The 9722-nt window shown below is 36.6% G+C and overlaps 1 protein-coding gene across 2 annotated transcripts in view; it reads right to left on the bottom strand.

The window, feature by feature from the left end:
- tmem45a (transmembrane protein 45a) overlaps positions 1-3355 on the bottom strand; it is a 15444-nt gene extending 12089 nt beyond the window's left edge. Inside the window, exons 1-2 of one of the 2 annotated variants that reach the window (XM_015024509.1) lie at positions 3136-3355; positions 2259-2359 (exon numbers count right to left, since the gene is read on the bottom strand). The gene's annotated coding sequence lies outside the window, so the exon portion shown is untranslated. The remainder of the gene's footprint in view (positions 1-2258; positions 2360-3135) is intronic. The other variant, XM_015024441.1, reaches the window with a different exon arrangement.
- Positions 3356-9722: the final 6367 nt, after the last annotated feature.

The following is a 9722-nucleotide window of genomic DNA, read 5'->3' as shown; positions in this document are numbered from 1 at the left end:
CGGGATCTCGAGATAATAAGTCGGGATAATAAGTCGGGATCTCGAGATAATAAGTCGGGATCTCGAGATAATAAGTCGGGATCTCGAGATCTTGACTTAGTTTCTCGGGATCTCGAGATAACAAGTCGGTATCTCGAGATAATAAGTCGGGATCTCGAGATAATAAGTCGGGATCTCGCGATAATAAGTCGGGATCTCGCGATAATAAGTCGGGATCTCGAGATCTCGACTTAGTTTCTCGGGATCTCGCGATAATAAGTCGGGATTTCTTTCCTTTTTTTTTTTTTCTCCATGTCCCCTTAGGGGCTCCGTAGGTCCCAATCATCATCAGTTCTGATGATGCCACAAACATAGCGAGTTCACAACATCCTAAAATTGTAAGTCGTACTGGAATACTGTGACATTGTACTAAAACAATACTCTGTCCTTTACTAATTTCCTTAAAGTGTGCCTATTGTTTTATTATTCTAATTTTCATAATCATGCTGTGTGAAAACTCTTAATATATTGACAGTCTCTTAATATATTGACAGTCTGATAGTATATTGGCAATGTACTCTTTAAAAATGTGAATATATTGAATGCACAAAGTACTTTGTTTCATCTGGAAAGTGTGTTGTAATTGATCTCTGTGTACTGGTGAAGCATGTAATGTACAAAGTGGCAAAGAAGAATAATAAAAGACATTAAGTAACTAAAAAGTGTACTTCATTTGCACTTATAGTAAACCATAAGTGTAACTGGAGCATACTGTGATCATACTACTAATATATAAAATGTATAATATTTAAAAGATATTCTAAATATATTTTAAATGTAATTCATTCACAAAAATAGTACACTTAAGATATACTAATCAAGCACGTTTATGTGACATAAAAAGTCGTGTACATAAGTATAACTTTAGTTGTTCCAAAAAAGTGCATGATAATACACTTAGTACACTTCAAATTGTGCTTTGCTACAATTTAATTACTATTAAAACACACTAAGGACAAAATTAGTTGTTCCAAAATACCATACTTCAAGTTAACTAATCCTTAGCTAACTTGAAGTATACTGATGATTATTCTGACTTCAAGTATGCTAAGATTTAACGTACTTATATTTATTTTTTACCAGGGTAAATATTCAAGGTCAAACCATTTTTAATATCCAACTGTGACAAGCTGAGTTGATACAATTAGATTTTGTAAAGGCCAACTGAATATTACTTTGTTACTTGTAGTTGCTGTTAATGGTCCATGCTTTTATTTTGGCAACATTCTGTACAACGTATCTGTGCTAAGAGAACAACAGAGCTACCGGAGAAGATTCACTGCAATAAAAGAGCAAGGCAGAAAAACACATAAGGCAACTTAAATTTAACTTCAGTCAATAAGGGAGCAGGGTAATGGCGATTAAAGTTTATTTAAGTAATTTAATTCTGTGACTGATTGATTAATGATTCCTGAAAGGAATTGTATCAATGTAACAAGCTTTGCTTCACTAACAGTAAAAAAAACGATTGTAATTTTTATTTCTCTCGTTTAGTTCTTGCGGTGGTTGATTTGCAATGATGTGCTTTAATAAATCATTTTACCATCAGTTCCGGCCTTCTCAAAGTACAGATTTTTTTTTAATCAAGCGGCAATCGATCCAATACCCATAAAACACAAGGTCAGTATCGCCAATACTGATGCTGATTCTGATACTGATGCATTTTGTTTAAGTCTGATATATCATCAAACTTCTGACCTTTTTCTGATTTTTTTGTTGTTGTTGTTTTCTTTTAATTATTTTTGTTCAAATCTAGGACAGAACATGGACAAAATGTATAGGTGTCTACTAGATTTCGTAACATGATAAACAGTAACAATAGAAAAACAAAACAATTTACAAAGGGCAGAAAAATATAATTTGAAAGCAAATCAAAACAAAGTCTTTTTATGCTAAGGCTGAGAAACTTCAACTCGAAAATAAAATAACATTTCAAGAGTGATTCTGAAACATAAGTATCGATATTATCACGCTGGTATTGATCCGATACTGATGCCGACTTGGCATCGTTATTGTCAATATTTTGGATAGACCCCTCCATCTCTAAAGATCGGATTACTGCCACCCTCACAGACAACCCTGACAACAAGAAGTAGACTTCCTACAAGTGACTGACCTACCAAAATTAGATCACACATTTGTGTTCTTCTGCTTTAAATAACAACGCCAAAACAAACATGGAGCTTTTATACAACCCGTTTCATTCAACATAAACGTACCACAGAATTTCAGGAAAATGAACATCGTATGGTGGTTGAACACGGTGGTGGCAGTGTGATGCTCTGGGGCTGCTTTGCTTCTTCAAGTCCTTGACAGCTTTCTGCAGGGTATGGAACCATGATTTTCTTTCCATCAGAAAATCCTGATTGAGATTGTCTAACCATGAGTTCTAAACTGAACCGCAATTATGCAGCAGCAAAATGCCCAAAAGCACAAAAGAAAAATCCCCGTCCAAAAAGGTGAACTAGATTCATTTCTCACGTACAATGCTGTTGTACAACTTTAAATGGGCCGTGCATGAAAACCCTCCAATTAAAACAATTCTACAAATAAAAATCCTCGGTGATGTAAAACACTTATTGTGAGTTATCACAAATGCTTGATGAAAGTCCTTTTCAGTAAGGGTGCAACTGGTTGCTATATTTAGAGCATGACTTTTTGTGTGCGTGACAAGTTGATTTGTATGGCGTTTTTTTTCTTTTCTTAAAAAAATCATATTTTAAAAAGAGATTTTTTTAAATTATTTGGGTACTTATCACAGCACTGTTGTTTGTTAAATACATAAAAACAAATGTCCATCTTAGTTCTGGGTTGAAATTCTTCCTGTGATTTTTATGAGGAAAGTTATGAGGCTTTTTTAAATAGAAAGTTTCAGACAAAAACATAGATTCAGATGCGCGCCAGTTATTTGTATTAGTTTAGTTTTTCAATTTTACAGCATCTGGGTACATGCATGAAATCATTTTAACAACATAACTAAAAAGCCATAATGCTTACAGAGTTAACAAGGTTAGAAAAGTTGAAAGCCACATCTCCATAAGTTTCCATAGATCTGGATTCTCAGACACGGGGAAAGGGAAAGCAAAACAGTCTTACCTAAGTTAGCTCGTCTCTGGAAACTAAAATATCGTACAAAGTATTTTCAGGAAGAAAAATGTATTCCTTTTCTTTTTCCCATCACATAGATCGTTGTTCCCTTAGAAACGAACAAGGATATCTAGACTGTTTGTCAACTGGACACAGAGTAAACATCAGCAGTCTGCGGGCTGAGCCAGATTCCCAGCAGCCAGATCCGTCTCCCAACTTTTTTATGCCACCAAGGATTTTTTTCCCCCTCTGTCTTAAACCCAGCAGGCCAGCGCTGCTCGGTGAAAAAAAACATCCCATTGGAGAAGAGGTGGTCGCTGACGTCACAAGCTCGCGCTATCATTGGTTGGCCGAGCCGTCGGTCAGCGGTGTCCACGTGTGCACTTTCTCTCCGCCCGCTGGAGCTCGTGCCCGGTCCGTCTCTTCTCACAGGAAACCGTTACTTTCCGTGGCGCGAGGGAGGGCAGGGCGTCCCGAAACAAGAGCCCCGGCACGTACACTGCAGCTGGAGGAGGAAGAGCTGGACGTCCCTTTCATTGAGAACATTCATCCCTAACTACACTTTACTTTCTCCTCAAAACCTCCTCACAAAAAGGAGTATCATTATGGAGGTATTTTTGAAAGGTATTCAAGTAACTATGAACTCCTCCACAATTATCTCAGCTCTTTCAGCAAACCACTGGAACAGCAGCAATACACCTACATGTATAGTATATTATATTGGACAAAACAGGAAATTTTATATATTTCTTTAATGTTTTTTTCAGTGACTGTAAAGGTTCATAACATTTGCTGTCACAAAATAACATGTATATTATGTAACATGTATGTATGTTATATTATCACAATATAACATGAATATAACATAATTAACAAACGTGTTAATTACATTGTATAAACATGATAATGTATTATATAAACTTAATTTCACCCAGATTTCTGGAACATCCATTGGGAATTTTAAAGTACCAACACTTTTTTTTCCCTACAGCTTTTTCTGTGTGAATTATAAGTAATCACAAATTTCCCTGTTTTGGAATCTCAATGTGTTTTATTCAGTTACTTAATTTTACATCATCTGGTCTTTAGTGTCTGTATTTAAACTGTTTTGTGTTTTCCATGTAAACCAAAAGGCCCAACTAGATGGTGCCCTGCAAATTAGCTTGAGCTATCCAATGTAGGCCCCGCCCACATGGAAACCTGTGGACATGTACAATATTTTATTCACGTGAATTTAAAATAAGAAGATGCATGATTTGATGTGAAACACGTATCACAACTATACAACAACAGTCAACAGTATCATAAAACTCCTAAATCTCTGTTCTGGCTTTCGGTTTTTACATGCTCCTCCCGACTGCTCATCCTCTGGAAAAAATTTTTTTTGACTCACCCTGGCCTTTGCGTGTCGAAACCAAATAGATTCCAGCAGCCATACAAATGTGCTGACGCACCTGTTGAGCCCATGCAAAATTAGGACAGTAAAACAAAGCCATTCGAGGACACAAAAGTTTTTGCTTCACTCTAATTTCTCTTTATGCCAGGAGTTTGACCATGTCGTAGAGACCACCTTATTATTTGTCACTACTCAGCAGCAGTAGGTTTTCTGTTTTTAAAATTCAGACTTGTGTGAACAAACTTGTAGAAACCTTTCAGTACTTTCACTGTTAGCACGTAGCTACTGTATTGCTGACACATGTAAACGAAGAGGCAGTATTTTTCATAAGATTTGCAGCACCTTCTGTTTGTGCTTTAATCGTTAACTCAAGCAGTATAGCTTGAGAAGCTCGTTCATGACTGTGCTATTATGGGATTTTAGCAACTGTGAAAGCATTTTATTTTGTAAGGGCTGGGTCAGGATTATATGATTCAAGGCATTTAGTAAATACGAAAAGCAGCTAGATTGTTCCTGTTGAAGAGAAACAAAACCACTATCTCGCAACGCCAGGTCACCTTATTTTTTGTCAAATGTACGGGAGCAAAACGTCAGCGTGAGTTCTCAAAAAGACAGAATGTCAAGATGAATGCTGCCATTGTTAGATTGTTGCACTTGAATCACTAAACTAGTGTAAGGATTTTGAGTTTTTCTGTGCGTTTATTTAGGATTCTGTCTCAGTTGAATTGCTATGTTGTCCTGTCTACCCTGGATTGATTCCAGCTGTGTCTAGTTCCCTTGATTACCCCCTGTGTATTTACACCCACCTGAGTCTCTTGTTCTCTGTCAGGTCCTTGTTTATACTGTCTTGTTGTAGTGACTATTGTCATTGTCTGTTCAGTGCTACCAGTGTCAGAGCCATTGCTGTTTGCTCCACTGTGTTGTCTGGACTTTTGTCATTTGCTTCACCATTAAAATAATCATTTCTCAAAAACCTGGGTCCACCGCATCTGTCCTCACCTTCTACAACCTGCAAATCATGACAACTAGGGTTGCGACTATTTTAGTAATTGATTATTCTGACGATTAATTGATAAATCAGGTAACAAAATTGGCAGATTTTTCATTTCACCACTTAAGTTTTTTTTTTTTTTTTACACAAAATTAGAAATACAAGACACAAATAAGCAAATTTTTTAGATAAGGAAATAAGCATTTCATTGCCTAAAATGCAATAATATTTTTATTTATTTCTTAAATGCTATTTTTTTTGCATTCATTTTATGTACAGCTTTGGATTAATTACTGCTCTGACTTTGTTGTTCATTCAGCAAATGGCCTTTTTGTGAGTTTGCATACTTCAGTTGATGATTAACCAATGACTGAATTAGTTGACGATTATTTCATTAATCGATTAGTTACAATTAAACCAATCTTTTTTTTTTTGCTCTATACAGTTTTCTTTATATTAAATATATTAAATCTTTCACTGGTGTTTCATGACATAAAATAGGACGTGGAGATGTGTCTGTATCACCTTTGGTAAAAGGAAGGTGGAGTTAGGTCGAATCACACACATAACATGCCAGTAATCTGGCTACTTCTGTAGTCTCCGTTATGATTATTGTAAAGTTTTACCAATGTGACTATGATCGTGTTATTGAACTCTGGTGACCCTGAATGCTTCTTGATGAGGATTGTTCTCAGTGATGAAACACATGAAATGAACACACCAGGTTATCTAGTCACACTGCTTCATAATACATTGATAGTTCAGTCAAAAATAATCTCAAGCTGTTTCCTTGTTAAGACTGGAGATTAATTTTTGAGATTATATATGACTGAAAATATACTTTTTGGTTTTTAAGACACGGACAACTTTTAGGAGCTAAAAATAAAAATGCTTTGAGTATAATTGCATGTTTATGTGCTAACTGGTGCAGACAGATGCAGAAGTTTATTCTCGTTGCACACCCTGCAAACGTCTCATTTGGCAGTGCGGGGCACACAGTGTAGCAGTGGTTTTTAAAAGCTTAGAGATGATAGCAGGCTTGGCTTTATTTGTAAAAACCTTCACTAACAAGGTTGGAAATGGCCATTGTTGATGTGTTCAATCTCAGAAACTACCCTGACCCGCGACAAGCCCATTTAATGGGCTCAAATAAAATCTTAACCTTTAAATGTGAAGTCCTGGTCATGAATTTTGTTCACACTGAGGCACATTTTACAGTTCGCCCCAGCCTATTTGTAGTTCAGTGGCCAAGGATTCACCTAATTGTGGATTTCTCTGTGGAACGTAACTGTAAAATTATTTGAGAAAAATTTGCATTGAGCAAATCTGATGTATTCTTTTTTTAAAAGGTTTTATTGACCTTTATATGATAGTTAATTGACAGGAAAGTGGGAAATGAGAGAAGTGGAAGTTATACGGCAAAGGTCGCCTGGTCGGGAATCAAACCTGCGACGGCCACGTTGAGAACTAAGGCCTCCAATGTGGGTTGTGCTTAACCCCTGCGCCACTACGGCACACCACACAAATCTGATGTATTCTAAAGAAAATGCAGCTTGGGAAGCTGAAATATCTAGGCATGCAAGTGCTACTTGACTTGCTGTTGGTTCGCATTTGCAAAGTAGCCAATGGAGGAGTAGCTGTACCTTCCAGAGCCCGCATAGGCAGAGCTGTAGATGTTAGCTTCTGATGTAGTGCCAAAACAGTTTCCTTTGTGTGTATTAATCTATATGAAGGCATAAAGCGAGCCGAGCCGGGCCGAGCCGGGTTGGGCTGGGTTGAGCCAGTGGAAAAGGGGCAAAATTTGGTGTTTGGACTATTAAAGGGTCAGTGTTATGCATTTTCCATTCACGTAGTGCCATTTTATAGCACAATCAAACTATGTTACATTCAGTTGTTATAAAAATGCATCATATATTAAATATGACCTGAAAGAAATTTGATTTCATAACACCTGAAATTGTGCCTCTGTCTCTTTAAGAAACTCCTGCTCTTTCTGAAACTTTGCATACAGAAAGTTGCCACTCTTAATGTTTCAACATTGTCTCAAATGAACAGCCAGACATTTGCAGACATAATAAAAACAAAAATAGAATGACCTCAAACCTCTGTAAATAGTTTATAGTTCTTTTTTTATGCTTAAAATCGAGAGCCAAGGCAGAAAACCAAACTACTTTAAATGGGATCTACAAACCCTATTGTAGAACCCATTTATATATACTAAAAACTTTCTGATGACTGTGTTAAGGAAATAGATTAATTATTCTTATCTTTATATGAGACACTGTTTCAATTAATAAGTGAGTCAAGATTAACACAGAATGCATTCTGATTTGTATTTAAATCAAGGGTCAAGCAGAGAAAGAAATGACTGTTGAAACTCCCGGCAGAAACCGGGAGTGAAGAAGAGATGAAAGAAAGCACATCGCTTTTAATATTCACCAGCCCTCTTACAAAGAGGGGAGAAAAAGGGAGTATCCCACCAGTTTTGGTTTACTTCACAACTCTGGTACTTGCACCTGCAGACTGTGACCCTGGACGGTCCATTACGTGTTTCCAAAGAGCTGCCTCCAACATGAAGGTGCATTATAGGTAAAACTGATTCCTTGTTTGACTGAAATAAAAGAAAGTGTTGTCATAACAACTGTTAAAAATGTGCAACTTGCAAAGAAACATCGAGCAAAAATATTGATGAGGTGTGTGTAGATGCTTGTGCTGGCATGTTAATAATAAAATCCACAAAAATCCAGAAATAAATTCACTTAAGCAGAGAGTTCTTGTTTTATTTTTATCATAGGAGGTTGGTTGCTGTATTTTTTTCATCTTAGAAAAGGAAAAAAAAAATCAAATAAATCATGAGTGTATGTAAACTTGTTTCGTTTATCTGAAACGTTAAGACGTAAGTCGATCATGGTATTATTTGAATATACAATTTACTTAATGTCAGACTTAAAGGCGCAGTTTAGCAAAATCTTTCTGTTGTGAGTTAGATGAGAATGATACCAGATTTCATGTGTGTGTTAAATGTAGAAAAGTGGGCAGCGGACATTAAACTTAGCTTAGCATAAAGACAGAAATCTAACTGACCACGGTCCACATCTGGACTGGGATCAGTGCAACTCTAAAGGTGTGACTGAAGTGAGAAAGCTCCATAAAAGAGCTTAAATTCACATCATTTACCGCAGAAAGCAGATAGAAACACACGGTTATTTATGCAAAGTCAGTGTCTGAAACATGTCGCCTTAATGATAGCAGTGGTAGTACTCTCTAAAAACTGCTGGGCTTTTCCTTTTGCCTGAATTTTGGGCTTATCTTTTCAAAACAGGAGTTGGGCAGTTTTACATAGCAATTAGTTTAAAAAAACTTCAATTTTATTGTATCAGGCAGGTAAAAAAGCTGCCTTTGGTCTGATCCCTGTGCAGTCAAACGATTTTAAAAATAACTGTCTTGCTCTAATTTCCCGTTGGTTGGACCTTAGACTCCAAAATGAAACCAGACCCAAAAAAGCTAAACTAAATAACTTAACATGACTAAACTTTTCTTATTTAGGGAGTTTTATGTTCCCTTATTGTCACTTTGGTGATGTTACTTATCTCTCCCACTTCAGCCATTATGCAATGATTTAAAGTAACAAATGTAGTGACTTTCAGAACAGCCAGTACCTTTTTTCCTGACTGAGGAGTTAGCAGTGGGTATAGAGAAGACTAGAAAAAGCCTCATTATTCTTCACAGTCCACCATGTTGAAATGAACAACAAACTGATCTGAACCTCTTCCAAAGGATAAAATAAGAGTGTAGATGGTAAAATACTGCTGATGTTAATGTTACTTATTTTTGTTGTTGACTTACTTCTTACAAGGTGTAAGCTAACCAGCTTACCAGCTAGGTGATAACCACTAGCTAGCGCCAGCTGTGGCTGTCAATTTGAGCAAACAACTGGTAGTAAAGTCAATATAAACAATAATAATTGTTGTTTATATGTGTGTGTGGTTATTACACATTATCCCTGTGCATTGATAGGTTCTTTCTTCCACAGATTAAAAACATGGTGAACATGTTAACACTAGGTTAACAGACTCCTCTAAAGTACCACTAGGTGGGATCATGTGTCCAGGCATGGCTGTCCAACTCACCCTCTCTCAGACCCATTGACTGCTGGAGACAAACAGGGTTGATTCATTTTATTATTTGTTTAGAAATTCAGGTTGTGAA

Source organism: Poecilia latipinna, unplaced genomic scaffold, assembly GCF_001443285.1.
Source record: "Poecilia latipinna isolate Pla-1442-1.1 unplaced genomic scaffold, P_latipinna-1.0 Scaffold7, whole genome shotgun sequence".
Classification (NCBI taxonomy): domain Eukaryota; kingdom Metazoa; phylum Chordata; class Actinopteri; order Cyprinodontiformes; family Poeciliidae; genus Poecilia; species Poecilia latipinna.
The sequence above is the reverse complement of the archived record's forward strand: the minus strand, read 5'-3'. Positions and strand labels throughout refer to the sequence as shown.